Genomic DNA, 17,500 nt, shown 5'->3' on the forward strand with positions numbered 1-17,500 from the left:
ATATATATATATATATATATATATATATATATATATATATATATATATATATGTATATATATCCTACCCATTTCGCTGTATTCTTTTCAAATTTTCAGTTCATTTCTAGCCTATAGAAGGTCTCAGAAGCTATAGGATTTTGGTATTGTTGTGGGAGTAATGGGGGATAGGTTGAGAGGAATTTCCCGTGGGGAGTGGGGGGGGGAATATGGGTAAACCCCCCCTGTCAAGGACGGAAGGGGGTGTTTCCCTGTCAATATGGTCACATCTTAGTCCCCCCTTTCCAGGGGTAAGGTGATTGCCCAAGTTCCATGTATAGTGCCGTATGTAGTAGCTCTCTTGTTCAGAGATTACTTCCCTGTTACTCTCTTTCTCTCTCTCTCTCTCTCTCTCTCTCTCTCTCTCTCTCTCTCTCTCTCTCTCTCTCTCTCTCTCTCTCTCTCTCTCTCTCTCTCCTCCCAATCCCTAAAGCCGTCCCATCTAATATTCTCCTCACTCTAGTTAACGCCTTGTATTCTGCCTCTTCTCATTGCTATCCCATACATCCCTCTTCGCGTACTCCATTCTATTCGTGTTTTATCCCGGCCTGGGTGCCTGTTCCGGTCTGGGATGCGCTATCCGGATTCTTCTATCCATTGGGTAAGTTAGGCAATATAGTGTATTCATAATATCTATAACATTCTCTGTATGCTTATGTATACAGAGCAGTGAATGCTTGTTGTAATTTATGTGTACATGTATATATTTTGGATTATACATGAATTCATGTATATGTGGATATATCTATACATGTATATTATTGTAATATTAATGTAAGTTTGTATGTGCCTTTGTATGCATGTATGTGTTGTCGTGTGTATGTATGTATGTACGTATATATATATATATATATATATATATATATATATATATATATATATATATATATATATATATATATATATATATATATATATATATATAAATATATATATATATATATATATATATATATATATATATATATATATACATATATATATATATATATATATATATATACAGCTATCCTAGCCTGTATGGAGCGATACATAGTGCATATGTTTCAAGAGCTAGCTAGCTGTGTGATAACAAGATAACACAGCCAGCTAGTTGTTATCATAACAATATAACAGATATCCTTCTCTATCTGGAAGTTCACATCAAGATCAAAATAAAGTTCCTTTATTAATAAATTTAGCTACATTCTCATTTATACAGTCACACTAGACTGTATGAATGGTTACAAAGTGTGTGAAACGTTAAAAAAAATACCCATTTCACAGGATGGTTAGTCAGATTGGAATGTAATCAGTCGAAGTTTGCATCCATTGTGTGGCTATTCTCAAGTGATTAACTATTAGTGATTAACGAGTGTTAATCGCTAATAACAAAGGGATAAAAAAGGGATAATAACATGTAAAAATCCCTGATTTTTGATGATTAACTCTCGTTAATCATCAAAAATCAGGGATTTTTCAATGCTCCAGGTACCTCATCCCGGCATGTCTTAGAGGGTCTAATCTAATCTAACTAATCTAATTAGTCTGATCTAATCTAATCTAACTAATCTAATTAGTCTGATCTAATCTAATCTAACTAATCTAATTAGTCTGATCTAATCTAATCTAACGATTGGACATTTAGTAATGTAGAGTGTGATATCATGACCCCAGTTCCTGCTCACAGAGTTTGCACTTGGAATACTCAAGGCCTGGAGATTAGATATCCTAAAGACCTGGAGATTAGATATCCCTAATCTTCCCGTCTTGTCACAACGTTACATAAATGCTGTACGAAAATGGGCCCAACCTAACCTAACCTAACCTAACCTAACCTAACCAACCTAACCTAACCCTCATTTAAATAGAAGATAGAAATAGAAACACACATAGATAGAAACGAGACAAAACGTCAATAATGTCGCTCTGATTTACAGTACAACATATTTTAGCCGTTAAGGCGATGATTGTAATACGAGAGGACGAGTGGCTTTAATGTGGGCATTAAACTCTACGGTGTTTACGTTCCCACCTTCAACCACGTGACTATATATATATATATATATATATATATATATATATATATATATATATATATATATATATATATATATATATATATAATATGTCGTACCTAGTAGCCAGAACTCACTTCTCAGCCTACTATTCAAGGCCCGATTTGCCTAATAAGCCAAGTTTTCCTGAATTAATATATTTACTATAATTTTTTTCTTATGAAATGATAAAGCAACCCTTTTCTCTATGTATGAGGTCAATTTTTTTTTATTGGAGTTAAAATTAACGTAGATATATGACCGAACCTAACCAACCCTACCTAACCTAACCTAACCTATATTTATAGGTAAGGTTAGGTTAGGTAGCCAAAAAAAGCTAGGTTAGGTTAGGTTAGGTAGGTTAGGTAGACGAAAAAACATTAATTCATGAAAACTTGGCTTATTAGGCAAATCGGGCCTTGAATAGTAGGCTGAGAAGTGCGTTCTGGCTATTAGGTACGACATATATATATATATATATATATATATATATATATATATATATATATATATATATATATATATATATATATATATATATATATATATATACTGCTGTCGTCGACTGAATTTACAACTGTTAAACAAAAGTACGAAATAAAAAAAACTGACAATTTCTCACAGATATTAATAATTTTTAGCTATAATCAAATAGATATAAAACCTATATACGCACACTCATAACTTTCAATGGCACGAGTGGGTAAAATAGTGCCATCCTCTCATGAGCCTTGTGAATATAAGCAATAGGGGGCATTCTTCATGAATAGCCCCACGCAGGCATACCATTATCTTGCCCCAGACCGTAGCTAGAACTCAGCTGATTGCTCCATAAACCATTTGTATGCAATGTAAATACAATGGCTCCCAAAAAACACACACAATATCACGGAATCAACAGACATGATCTATATATATATATATATTGCAAAACGGAGTAATAGCCGGATGCCGCAGACTCAAAGCCCAAAATTCACGGCAATAGACGGTTCAAAATATTAATTAAGTTTGTTGGTATCCTATCTTACGCAATATAAACTCGTAAAACCCATCGATAGTGATAGGATAACAGGATTTCCATAACTTGTTTTTCCTCTCGCTAGAAGCTCACTCGCTACCACACACACACACACACACACACAGAGGAAATAATAGAGTCGCGGCTCTATCCGCTCTATTACACAAGAGGTCATCCATGAATTTGACCTCTTTCTTTCGGTTTTAACCCCCTCTTTTGTTTTTTTTTTTGGTTCCAACAGGATCGGGCAATTACACTTGATCTGCAGTCTGAAATGAAATGTATAAATCTATCGTAAATAATGCACGAATTAATGTATGACTTTCGATTGGTATATTGATCCTGTAAGTTTCGAACCATGGGTGCTAGTGGTGGTCACGTTTCTGACATGTGGGTACTGCTGTATATATATACATTAATAGTATACTTGCTAGTGGGAACATGTGAACACATATCTTTCAAGGATTCCACTGTAGAGGCTAAACATGACTGTCTTTTTTGTTTTTGACACACTTATCTACTTATCTACTTATCACACATTGTCTACTCAATCCTTTAAACAGGCAGAGAGCTTTGCCTTTCCCTAGCTTCTAGGATAAGCTTTATCCTTACTAGTTTCCTCCCCTGGAACACGACCCGCTAATTGGTTTTACTCCCAGGTCCCAAATTACTGCTGGGGTAAACAGCGATGAGCAGTTATGGAGTGGTTCCCAGTCAATATTTCCCGGGTTTCGTCTTGAGGGGAAGGAGTGTGTGTGTGTGTGTGTGTGTGTGTGTGTGTGTGTGTGTGTGTGTGTGTGTGTGTGTGTGTGTGTGTGTGTGTGTGTGTGTGTGTGTGTCTAACTATTAGGCTAGCTACTGAAATACTGATCATCCTCGAGATGCAGCCCCTCAAATTCTAACTCCCAGGTACATATTTACACCAAGGTGAAGAGAGGGCATGAGGTGAAAGGAAACTCTGCCAATTTCTTTCCTTTCCGGCCAGGATTCCAACCGAGGACCAACGGTTTAGAGTTGAAATCATTCACCGCATGACCTCGGAGTCCATACAATGTATCACCATTGATACAATGTATCACCATTGATACAATGTATCACCAGGAGTGTTGAAAGATGTAGGCTGTCAACAAGCCTCTAGCACTGATATTCTATGATATAATTACAGAGGGAGAATTGCCAAGTTGCTAGAAGAAGGCAAATATGATACCAATATACACGAAATGAGATAGAGGTACATACCTATACACTTGTATCCTTAAGAAAGTCTAATAAGAATAAGATCTAGTTATAGAGGTAGAGGGGATTAGGTATGTAAAGAAACAACAGTATGGCTTTTAGAGCAGGGGAAATCATGCCTAACAAACCTACTGAAGTTCTCCGATTAACTAAAATAAAGAGCCGAAGCTCAACCCCCCGCGAGCACAACTAGGTAAGTACAACTAAGTGATTAAACACACACACACACACACACACACACACACACACACACACACACACACACACACACACACTATGAAATCCCAATGAAATATTAACCCCCCAAATTGATTGACAGTTGAAAGACGGGACCAAAGAGCCAGAGCTCAACCCCCGCAAGCACAACTAGGTAAGTACAACTAAATAAGTACACACACAGACACACACACAGACAAACACACATAAACACACTCAAACACACACACACACGCACACACACACACACACGCACACACACACACACACGCATCCTTCATCTCCCCCAAACATCCCTCACATCAGTATTACCAACTTCGATCTGAACTACCAACAAATATTCACGTTACCAATCCTATCTATTCAATACATTAGTAAGCAAAAATACCTATTTCTAATTATATAATTAATATACTTAGGCACAAATGCATTTATCCAGCTACCATACACGAAATGAAGGGTTATCTTGAGGTTATCTTGAGATGATTTCGGGGCTTTTTAGTGTCCCCGCGGCCCGGTCCTCGACCAGGCCTCCACCCCCAGGAAGCAGCCCGTGACAGCTGACTAACACCCAGGTACCTATTTACTTCTAGGTAACAGGGGCATAGGGTGAAAGAAACTCTGCCCATTGTTTCTCGCCGGCGCCTGGGATCGAACCCAGGACCACAGGATCACAAGTCCAGCGTGCTGTCCGCTCGGCCGACCGGCTCCCGACCGGTTACCTACTTTATGTCGAGAATACTCTGTATTTCGCTGAATGGTTAGTCATTCAGGGCCATGTGACCAGTAGTCTGCACGGGGTAACCTAAAATGCATTATGAGGATATCCCCAAAAACACGAGAGGTAATAAAGTAATTGTATGCTGGCGATTTCAATAATATTATGCTATATACTCTACGGGTCACCCACGCCAAGCTTCGTGATACTTCGACAACAGCGCATTCAGGTTTTTATTTACGAAATATGACTAGGAAATCGACCTAATTTACTTGGATATAATCAGATCTGTTCCCTATGATTTTAGCTGGGGATTATTTTTCCAATTTAAATTTGCAGAAAATATTCCCCATAAACTAATATAGACGGTAATCTAATAGACAACTCGGAGAGAGATTCTAATCATTGTCAAGGATTTAAAAGCATTAGACAATCGCGTTGGGATTTTTTTTATTTCTGGTGGTTGGTGTTGAGGGTCGAAATCTGGACGTTTCAGATGTAGCATTAAGAATGGTACGCTTGTTAATGTTAGTCTAAACACTAAAATAATTGTTAGTACAGTAATTATAAGAAATGATTCATTTTTATAATCATTGTAAAGCAAGAAAACTTGTTTATAAATGCATATAAATTATTGCAACCACATTAATCATTGTAAACAATTGCAAATATGTTACTTACAAACATGTCAGTAATTGCAAATAATTTGTTAACTACTTGTAAATAACTGTAAAGGAAGTTAATAATTGAATATATGATTGTAATTGTAGACATGCAGGCGATGAGTCACAATAACGTGGCTAAATTATGTTGACCAGACCACACATTAGAAGATGAAGGGACGACGACGTTTCGGTCGATTGACCATTCTCAATCGACTTGAGAATGGTCCAGGACGGACCGAAACGTCGTCGTCCCTTCACCTTCTAGTGTGTGGTCTGGTCTGTAATTGTAGACATTGATTATCTTTCAACTTTGTGGAGCTAGATAATTGATGTATTAATATTTCTACTTCGTGGCATACTATTAACTACAATATTATTAATAATTATAAGCATGCTAATGGTAATAATTCTGAACATATTAATGTAAAACAAATTATTAACATCATATATGACAGTGTCAGACAACGAAGGAAGAATTGAAACAGGAATTTCCTTTAAGTACTTTCGTATTTAAGAATACATCTTCAGAAGGATCTGAAGATCTAAAATATCCGTAAAATAACTTATATATATCTATATATATATATATATATATATATATATATATATATATATATATATATATATATATATATATATACACATCATAATAAAACGAGTACATTAACTCTTGTCAACTCAAGTAAAGGCATATGGTTTTTGGAGTGATTTGCTGAAATATTTTGGCTGTATTGCCAATCTAGAGTGAAACATTACACCAGGAGCCATTATCGCATAGATCTTGGCTAAACTCATTATCGAGTGGGTAAAATTCTAAATGAGCTACCCACTATCATAGGCACTAGGGGAGGGAGAGAAGCTTGCAACTTAATCTCTAAAAGGGTTACTAAGCAGCCTTTTTGCATCAGACTGTATTTGATGCCTGGAAAGTCTAGATTCTTCATCCTGTTCTTGAATAATTATAATTCTCAATGAGTTGTCATACTTCTCATTCACTCCTCAATATTTTCTGTTATTTAACCATGAATAAATAAACAGGTAGCAAAAACAGACAAAAGAGTTAAAAAAGAGTTTAAGCTTGCCATTAATCTGTCTGGGACGAGAGCAGTAAGCTCTATAAAGCTGGTTAACACAAGCGTTGCTCCATAAGCTGTTGACGCAATTCTGTTAGTTTGACGCATGCATAATTGATAATTACTGTATGATGCCTCCTCAGCGAGCTGTAGTTAGGGTGAGAGGAGTGTTATTAGGGTGTGAGGAGCCGGTTAGGGTGTAATGAGGCTGTTAGACAACCCCCTTCTCTCTCTCTCTCTCTCTCTCTCTCTCTCTCTCTCTCTCTCTCTCTCTCTCTCTCTCTCTCTCTCTCTCTCTCTCTCTCTCTCTCTCTCTCTCTCTCTCTGCCACTCCCCCAAAAAATGCAAGAGTCCCCCCTGACTGGAGACGAACAAACCCAAGCAACCCACCTAACATATCAAGGCCGATGCATAGTAAACGTCAGTTTTACGGTGCTTCATTGATTACTAACACGTCGCATTTTGAATGGATTGATCGATTCAGTTAAGAAAAAAACAATTGCTACAAGTTAAGTGAGAGGACAGTTTAAGTTAGCAACGCATCTAGGCCAAAAAAGGTACCTAACTTTCCCTTGTAAGGTCAGGTAATTTTCCTAGAACTGAATCTAGACAAGACTAGGAGGTATAGGTCCCAGTTAGAGTTATATAAATCAATATGTTACATGCAGGAGAAGAATAACATGAGAGAGAGAGAGAGAGAGAGAGAGAGAGAGAGAGAGAGAGAGAGAGAGAGAGAGAGAGAGAGAGAGAGAGAGAGTGAGAAGAAGGGTCATCAACACTTTTCTACTGATCACTGTCTGTTTCATCTATTTGTCTCTCACTCTCACTCTCTCTCTCTCAATCTCTCTCTCTCTCTCTCTCTCTCTCTCTCTCTCTCTCTCTCTCTCTCTCTCTCTCTCTCTCTCTCTCTCTCTCTCTCTCTCTCTCTCTCTCTCTCTCTCCCTCTCCCCTTTCCTCTACACCCCCCCTCCCTCATCCCCATCCTTGCCCCCCCCCCCCTCCCTGCCTAGCTATATCCATCCATCCCAATTTCCTGCACTCCTAAATTTTCATTTTAATCCTATTGCCTAGCTAGAGGATTATTCAACCCATCTTCCTTTTATTCTTTCTATCTCCACTCGCGACTCAATTCCTCCCCCCAAGTACATCCCTGGCTATTCTGACCTCTCGCTTGATGCTTGTGATTCTCTCTTGACTTTTCCCTGATTCTTGCTGACTCTCTCTCTCTCTTTCTCTCTCTCTCTCTCTCTCTCTCTCTGCCACCTGTTAGTCTAGTGGCCCCGTTCGCCCCTTGCAGTCTCAGGTTGGCAATTAGCACTCCGGAACAGGCAATTAATCTCGACACCTTCTTTTTCACGAGGGGTTGGTGGGGTGTGTGGGAGGGGGGGGGAGATGGTCAGTCTCTCCTCCTCCTCCTCCTCTTGCACTCCCCCACCACCACTACCCCCCCCTGCCACATCTGGCCTACCTCTCATCCCCCTCCTGCACTCTCCCACACACACTCTCTCTCCCACACCCACACACACTCTCCCAGCAGTCATTCCTGCACTTCAGTCCTGATCCTGCAATCACTCCTCAACCTGCATTCCTTCCCATCCTTCTGCATTTCCTCCCACTGTAATGCAGTACACTCCCACCTTTATTCAACACACTCACACCATGGGAGTGTGTGTGGGAGTGTGTTGATCTGATCTTTGAATATACCTCTCTCTCTCTTTCTCTCCCACTTTATCCCAACTTCATGACATGCTCTCTATCTCCAACCCTATTATACCCTCCCTCCCACGGCTTTGGCCCTTCCTCCCATAGTACAGTCCACTCCCTCCCCCACCCACCCCCACGTCCCTCTGCTTGTACAAGCAAGTTTTGGTGGGTTTCCCAGCTTGGTCCATCCTCCTTGTTTGCTGACCCGGAAGCAAATATTTGCCGGTATGTTTTCGTCCAGCGGCTCTCATGCTGGCGTCCATATCCCTCTGGGGAGAGTCGGTCAACACAGGGACCAGGAAAAACAGGGAGGGGGGCGCCCAGGGGGGGCCCACCGCCCCCCTTCAGACCCAGCATTTATTATGGACAATAGTTATCGCTATTTCGATTTTTGATGCCCGTTAAGGGTGCTCCATTTTATGTTCAATTATTCGAATGCTGGGTTAAGTACCGGGGTGTTTTTTTTTTATTTTTTAACCTCTCTCCTAGCTCGAACTTTATTATATGAGTTCATATAAAGTTTTAAATTGAACTTCTGCCTGCAAACATAGTGCTTTAGCTTTTTTTTTTTAGGGGTAACTGTAGCTTGTGTTAAGTGTTTGTGTTATGTGGATATTAAAGTTCATTTGTTTGTTTGTTTTTACCAGCGTTTGTGTGCTGTTCTTAATGACATTTGGATTGTTCGTTTGCATCCATGAAATGCTTCAGTGGAGCTGAAGGCTGGACTTGTAAGAGGCTCTTATTGAGCTCGTCAATGTTTCTTTTAATTTGAGTTTGATTCCTGTTGGTTATCACAGCAATGATATCGGCTCTTATACTCATGGGAGGGTGCCGGGGGTCGGGATTGGGGGGGGGGGGTTGATATATAGGTACTGTGCTTGGTGTGTGTGTGTGTGTGTGTGTGTGTGTGTGTGTGTGTGTGTGTGTGTGTGTGTGTGTGTGTGTGTGTGTGTGTGTGTGTGTTTCTGTGTCTGTGTCAGTGTCTGTACTCACCTAATTGTACTTACCTAATTGTGCTTGCGGGGGTTGAGCTTTGGCTCTTTGGTCCCGCCTCTCAACTGTCAATCAACTGGTGTACAGATTCCTGAGCCTACTGGGCTCTATCATACCTACATTTGAAACTGTGTATGGAGTCAGCCTCCACCACATCACTTCCTAGTGCATTCCATTTATTAACTACTCTGACACTGAAAAAATTCTTTCTAACGTCTCTGTGGCTCATCTGGGTACTAAGTTTCCACCTGTGTCCCCTTGTTCGTGTCCCACCCGTGCTGAAGAGTTTGTCTTTGTCCACCCTGTCAATTCCCCTGAGAATTTTGTAGGTGGTTATCATGTCTCCCCTTACTCTTCTGTTTTCCAGGGATGTGAGGTTCAGCTCCTTTAGCTCTGTGTACAGAGCTCCTTTAGCTCTGTGTACAGAGCTCCTTTAGCTCTGTGTACTCACCTTGGTGTGCCACGGGGGTTGAGCTCTGGCTCTTTGGTCATAGTGTATGTATATATGCTCTGTGTGTGTGTGTGTGTAATTACCTAAGTGTAGTTACAGGATGAGAGCTACGCTCGTGGTGTCCCGTCTTCCCATCACTCTTTGTCATATAACGCTTTGAACAGACACACACTTATTGTTGATGTGTGTGTGTATGTGTGTGTGTGTGTGTGTGTGTGTGTGTGTGTGTGTGTGTGTGTGTGTGTGTGTGTGTGTGTGTGTGTGTGTATGTATGTATGTATGTGTATGTATGTATGTGTATGTGTTTCTACATCTTCCAAACGCCAAACCTGAGACTCGAAGGTATGAGAGCAGTTAACGAAACCGCTCAATCCATTTAGCACGACAGATTAATCATCGCGATTAACCATATTCTAAGTCAGCACCTCCCTAAAGAACCGCAAGAACCCCACTATGCATTTTCAGGTACACACACAACATCAACAATAGTCTGATGGAACTCTCAGGTCAATCTGAGTGTATCTTAAATACCTGTGTGTGTTAAGAAAACTAGGCCAATCACAAATAAATATAATAATAATCTATATCTTGACTGGTTAAAATAAAACAAGTAATAAAAATGCATATTGAAAGGGAATGCAACCACCTAGGTTGCATTGCTTTTAGCATATCGTGATTAAAGACTTGTGCTTGGGAGTGCCCTGTGGGTAGGTTCGAATCCTACACAAATGTCATCCTACTGATTTTGTCATTGATATATCAAGTTAATGTGAATAATAATAATAATAATAATAATAATAATAATAATAATAATAATAATAATATTAATAATCTACTATGAATTTAAATACAAAACAATTTATCTTCTAAAAACTTCTTATTAAACGTGCAGATAAACTCAAAATTTCTGTCTTGAACGAAATATTAATATGTTTGACGTTTTTAAAGATTAGGTGTAAAACTTGGTGTACATCAGTAATGTTTCTTTGTCGAATATTATATTTGTTATGCATCTGATTCCATACTGCATTTTTTATTGGTTTATATTAATAAGAATCAGTGTAGTATATTTCCCCCTTGTAACTTCAGGTTCCACAGTAGACAGAGTTCCACAGTAGACAGAGTTCCACACTAGACAGAGTTCCACACTAGACAGAGTTCCACAGTAGACAGAAAGTTCCACACTACACAGAGAGTTCATATCCTTATGTCTGCAAGTGCTTCCCTACCCACACATCCCTGTTCTTGCGAGTGTTCTTCTTCCTGCACATCCCTAAACCTGATATTCCCAAGAATTGCAATATCAGAGTACCAACTATTCCAATCAGGAATCCTTTATTACTGCATCTCGTAACTCTGCAACATGCCTCACATTCTTGGACCACCTTAAACGCCCAGTTTGACAACACATTGTCTTAAGTGGTGCTGTCTCCTGCAAATGACGGTAGTATATATATATATATAATCACTATATACGTATATACTCTCTATATATCCTTTTCTTATACAGTAGACGGAGCTCTAAATTGCAATATTTAATCTTCCTCACTGAATGCTTTTAGTCTCTAATAAATTCTCATTGAAAACTACCAATAAGGTTTTGCTGTTAGCATCAACACTTTTCCGCTGTTTATCTTTATGTTTCCTATGATTTCTTTCTGTCTCTCTTTCTTCCCCTTATACTCCCTGCTTAATCCATCCCTCCCTCTTCACGTGCTATTAAATCTCACCCTTATCTCTGACGACGTGGAAAAAATAAAAGATCTAACCGAGTTGATGAGGAAAATCAATTCAACTCCTGAACTAAATGGCCTTTGTAAATACCTTTCTAATAAACTTTGCGAAAATCACTGATATAAATTGCTTAGAAAGTTAAGAAAAGTTGCCTACACTCGCTTCGGTGTTTTACATTCAGCTACTTGGAGCAAGAAGGTCCAAGTAGCACGGGCTATGGTGATTCCGTAGTGGACTTACCTGGCACAGGAACGGGGCTATAACTGAGTACGATATTAAGCTACACTCGCTTCTTATTAGTGGCCCTTACATGTATTATACTGACCTCACCTATGTATCCTCCACTACTCATGTATGAAATGCCTATACACTTGCATAAATAAATAACCCAACACACACACACACATTTGACATTACATGAGAATTACGACGTTTCGAGCCTCTTGAAGCCTTGACAAGTCGCAACGATATATTATAGATATGAAATTCACAACTTAAACTATTTTGAAGTAGATAGAGATTAGTATTTATATATATATATATATATATATATATATATATATATATATATATATATATATATATATATATATATATATATATATATATATATATATATATATTTTTTTAATGTGTAATATTTTATCGTTAGTGTTTAATTTGTTTTGAGTAAATATTTAATAATAACACCAGCATCAGTAATAATAATAATAATAAAATTAAAATAATAATAATAATAAGACCAATAAAAAATGCTAAAGCAGTGAGTGCATAAGGTGACTTTAGACCACTCCGAAGATTGACCTTATTCCATCCAGGGTCAATAAAGCTAGCCATTCACACCACCACAATCAATGCAGTAAATTTGACCAAGCATTAGAGCGGAAACATTGTGTCCACAGCCAGCGGTGAAACTCGACCACTGTGTTTTAATAATTAATTCAATAAACGAGTTACGATAAGTTTATAATCCTGTTTTATGAATAAATTTCATTACATAATGTGTTAACAAGAGATATAATACTCTGTCTGTCTGTCTGTCTGTCTGTCTCTCTCTCTCTCTCTCTCTCTCTCTCTCTGTCTCTCTCTCTCTCTCTCTCTCTCTCTCTCTCTCTCTCTCTCTCTCTCTCTCTCTCTCTCTCTCTCTCTCTCTCTCTCTCTCTCTCTCTCTGTCTCTCTCTCTCTCTCTGTCTCTCTCTCTCTCTCTCTCTCTCTCTCTCTGTCTCTCTCTCTCTCTCTCTGTCTCTCTCTCTCTCTCTCTCTCTCTCTCTCTGCTCACCTGAAGCTTAGCAACGCGATCATCTAATATTTACAACGAAAAACGTTACCAACAAAAATTAAAAAGGCTAAAAATATTAGAGAGAAAAAAAGGTGTGTATAAAGTATTCACAGATCTAGAGGAAGTAAACTGTTGTGAGTTGCAAGTAAATGGGGGTACAGGGGTTCAGATGCTGGGGTACAGGAGCTGGGGTACAGGGGGGGGTCAAATGTTTGGGGTACAAGGGTCAGATGTTATTGTACATGATCAGATGCAGAGGTACAGGGGAGGGTCAGATACAGAGGTACAGATACAGGGGTACAGATGCAGTTGCTAAGATACAAGGGGTCATCAGATACAAGGGTACAGAAGCAGTTGCTATGGCACAGGGGGTCAGATACAGGTGTTCAAGGTCAGATACCGGGGTCTTGTATTATGTACACCAAAGGGAACTTGGCAATATGCATATATTTTAAAATAACCTTATATTAGTCAGCCTTACCTAACCTAACCTAACCTAACCTAACCTAACCTAACCTAACCTAACCTTACCTAACCTAACCTAACCTCAGCTATGTACAAGTCCAAGCTGTTCTCATGATTGAAGCACTGAAATAAAACTCTCTCTCTCTCTCTCTCTCTCTCTCTCTCTCTCTCTCTCTCTCTCTCTCTCTCTCTCTCTCTCTCTCTCTCTCTCTCTCTGTCTCTCTCTCTCTCTCTCTCTCTACACCCTCTCTCTCTCTCTCTCTCTCTCTCTCTCTCTCTCTCTCTCTCTCTCTCTCTCTCTCTCTCTCTCTCTCTCTCTCTCTCTCTCTCTCTCTCTCTCTCTCTCTCTCTCTTAAGGCCTTCACATCAGCTCACGAACTAATCAACAAGAATACTTTATCTTAAACATAACTGAAGACTAATGTATACTTTCAGTACATATACACACCGAGAAGCTGAGTATACTTCTTGGTGTACATACGTCTGTGAGAAATGTACATATGTAGGAGTTGTATAGCTTGATAGAATGTTGACCAAACCACACACGACGACGACGTTTCGGTCCGTCCTGGACCATTCTCAAGTTGATTGTCGTCCCTTCACTTTATAGTATGTGGTTTGGTCAACATATTTCAGCCACGTTATTGTGACTCCTCGTCTGCTTGATAGCATATTTAGCAAGTACAGGATCGTGCAGCACAGGGTACTGAAGGTAGCTCCCGGAACGCTGTACAAATGGTACTGGATCGAGGCACAGGAGAACGGTACACATGATAGTGAAATGATAGACACAGGAACGTAGTACAAGCGGTTACTGAAGTGCATAGTTAAGAATACATCAGGTCAATGGATATTCTAAGATTATACATACTGTGATTAAGGACTTAGAGCGGAATGAATAACAAATATCACAGTTTTCTAGCTCTTTAATAACAAGGAATTACATATATTTTCTCAAAGTTATGAATTCCCTTTTGTGTAATTTAGACATTTCATATCACACAACCCATAGAGCTAATGCATTATATATCTGTACGATAAGAACGCAGCCGAATGTACTATTCTGATAACTATTTAATGTCACCTTTCTGTAAGTTTAATGGCTTGTTGCTGATTCGAACGATTATGTACGGAAAAAGTGTTCAAAAGTGTTCAGATTGTACACTTGTTACATTTATCGAGTTTACCCAAAAGTTTACCCAAAAATTACCCAAAGTTTCACCTACTTTGGGTAATTATTATTATTATTATTATTATTATTATTATTATTATTATTATTATTATTATTATTATTACTACAATTTATAATTCGAGTAAGGAACAGGAAAATATTACGTAAATATTAGACAATAATTAAATATTATGAACCAGTAGGAACCGTAAGATATTATATTTTGGCAAAATTAATATTCATATATATATATTTGTTTTCCAGTTTCCTGTCTGAGGTCGGCTGCCTGCGAAAGGTTAGTGTTTTAGCAATGAAATATTTTGTTGTGCTGTCTGCCTGCCTGTCTTACACACACACACACACACACACACACACACACACACACACACACACACACACACACACATATATATTACCTACTTTCAGTTGCATATTGTCCTGGGGACCATTCACGCACACATATATATATATATATATATATATATATATATATATATATATATATATATATATATATATATATATATATATATATATATATACTCTCTATATATATATATATATACGTCACAGTCTGTATTTTCTTTCTTGCAAGTGTTATTGGCCAATCGATCTACAAAGTCATGTAGATCGATTGGCCAATAAGTAGATCATGTAGATCGATTGGCCTTCAACTGCAACATGGAATGGAATCCATACAAATTATTGTATATACAAAAGTTATTATCATTGGCAAAAAATCCATTCCATTTAATATTACAAGCTACTTCAGACATTAGTTGTGACAGGTTATTTAAGGACTACAGAGTTCTTTTACAATCACCAAAAACCACTCCACCCCGACAGAGTTTAAGGTACTCAGGGGCTAGATAAATACCCAATAGCTCAGTTTGTGTCGTGGTGCCCAGTCGTTCAATTCCTGCTTTCTAGACATGATCATTTGCTCTATATACTGCACATGCACAACCTGTTCTACCTGTGCTCAATTGCACAGAAACATTATTAAACACATATAATTCAGTTGGTTTGGGATTTTGATGATTGTGAATAACGTTAAATGTTATGCATCGCATTGTCTCATTTGTTATGGGTTTGCTTTACATTAATGGATGTATAATGTATAAAGAGATGCACAGTTTGGTGTAGACAACTGCTTTAAACGGCTGAAACGTTCATCTACCTTTCCCATTTCTTTGCGAATTTTCCCCATACAAATGATCAATGTTTCGTGGTTGTCAATTATATATATATATATATATATATATATATATATATATATATATATATATATATATATATATATATAAAGTTAGATAAATATACACACTTAACAAAAGAATAGGGGTGGTAGGAGAAGAAAATATCAAAGTGTTCAGTGAGGATCCACAAGGTCTTCGCTGAGTACTCTTTATTTTCTTCTCCGAGGCTATGGGTCCCTACACTTGCACCAGAGGTGGTACCCCTTCTAGGTATTATATATATATATATATATATATATATATATATATATATATATATATATATATATATATATATATATATATATATATATATATATATATATTGATTTAGAGCATTGAGAGAACAGTCAGAATTGTTCAGAATTGATTTAAGTTTAATTTCAATTGTCCGAAATTGGGACTATGTTTTACATAGACCTATTCTTTCATAAATATTGGCTTATCTTACATCCTTTCTCGTGATAACAATTCTAACATCTCTGTGACAATCCAGGATAATGCGCATGACATAATTCTATACTACATTTAGCCCTTGTAATTTTTTTAGGAAATAAATTAATAAGGTGTAAAGTCATTATTATCAGTTACGCATTTTATGACTCTAATGTAAAAAGTTACAAGGATATTTTAATGTCACAAGAGATTTTGTGAGAAACTTAAGCTGCTCGAGAAGCTTACTAATATATATATATATATATATATATATATATATATATATATATATATATATATATATATATATATATATATATATATATATATTATAATATATATATCATAATATATATATCAATATATATATCAACCATGGTTGGTCATGGTTGAGAAACTTAATGCTGTGCAAGAAACATTTTTGCGAAGATTACTGATGAGATTTTGCATCATTGACCTCAATCCAAAATATTTGCAAGATTCGTACGTCTCGTCAGCCACTTCGTTAATATTATAGTTATCCTGGTGACGAGAATGGGGGAACAAGAACCTTTGTTTGTGTTATCAACAGAGATATCGAAACCGCATTCTACTATTTTCATATGAAAATGCATCAGTTAATGCCTGTTTTCTAGTTTTAATGTGTCCCCATAATACATATATCATCATCGATAACGAATCACAGCTTGTAGGATTTACAGGCAAGGCGTGAATTAGTTTGTGCAGAAGTACGTTAAAGGGTTTAATTAATACACCACCTTCAGGTAGGTCTAGTTCAAATGCAGCCGTTCTTGTACTTTTAACTCATTTCAATAGGACACTGGCATGCCTGTTCGATAGGTAGGTTCTCTATCCAACTTAGAAGATTACCTCTGAATCTAAACTTTCTACAAGTTTCTCTAATATTATTTCACCTTTGGGTACATCAAGAGCTGATTTAGGTCAGTAAATGCTACTCTGTCCTAACCTGGGAGTGTATAAAATATTCAACAAAATATGATTGTGTTCTACACTTTGGCATAAACCCATG

At 37.7% G+C, this 17,500-nt stretch overlaps 1 protein-coding gene across 1 annotated transcript in view; it reads left to right on the forward strand.

Moving 5' to 3' along the window:
• LOC123767560 (uncharacterized) overlaps positions 1–17,500 on the forward strand; it is a 545,934-nt gene that overhangs the window by 453,607 nt on the left and 74,827 nt on the right. Inside the window, exon 5 of the mRNA XM_069310624.1 lies at positions 15,062–15,092. The gene's annotated coding sequence lies outside the window, so the exon portion shown is untranslated. The remainder of the gene's footprint in view (positions 1–15,061; positions 15,093–17,500) is intronic.

This window comes from Procambarus clarkii, chromosome 67 (genome assembly GCF_040958095.1).
Source record: "Procambarus clarkii isolate CNS0578487 chromosome 67, FALCON_Pclarkii_2.0, whole genome shotgun sequence".
Taxonomy (NCBI): Eukaryota; Metazoa; Arthropoda; class Malacostraca; order Decapoda; family Cambaridae; genus Procambarus; species Procambarus clarkii.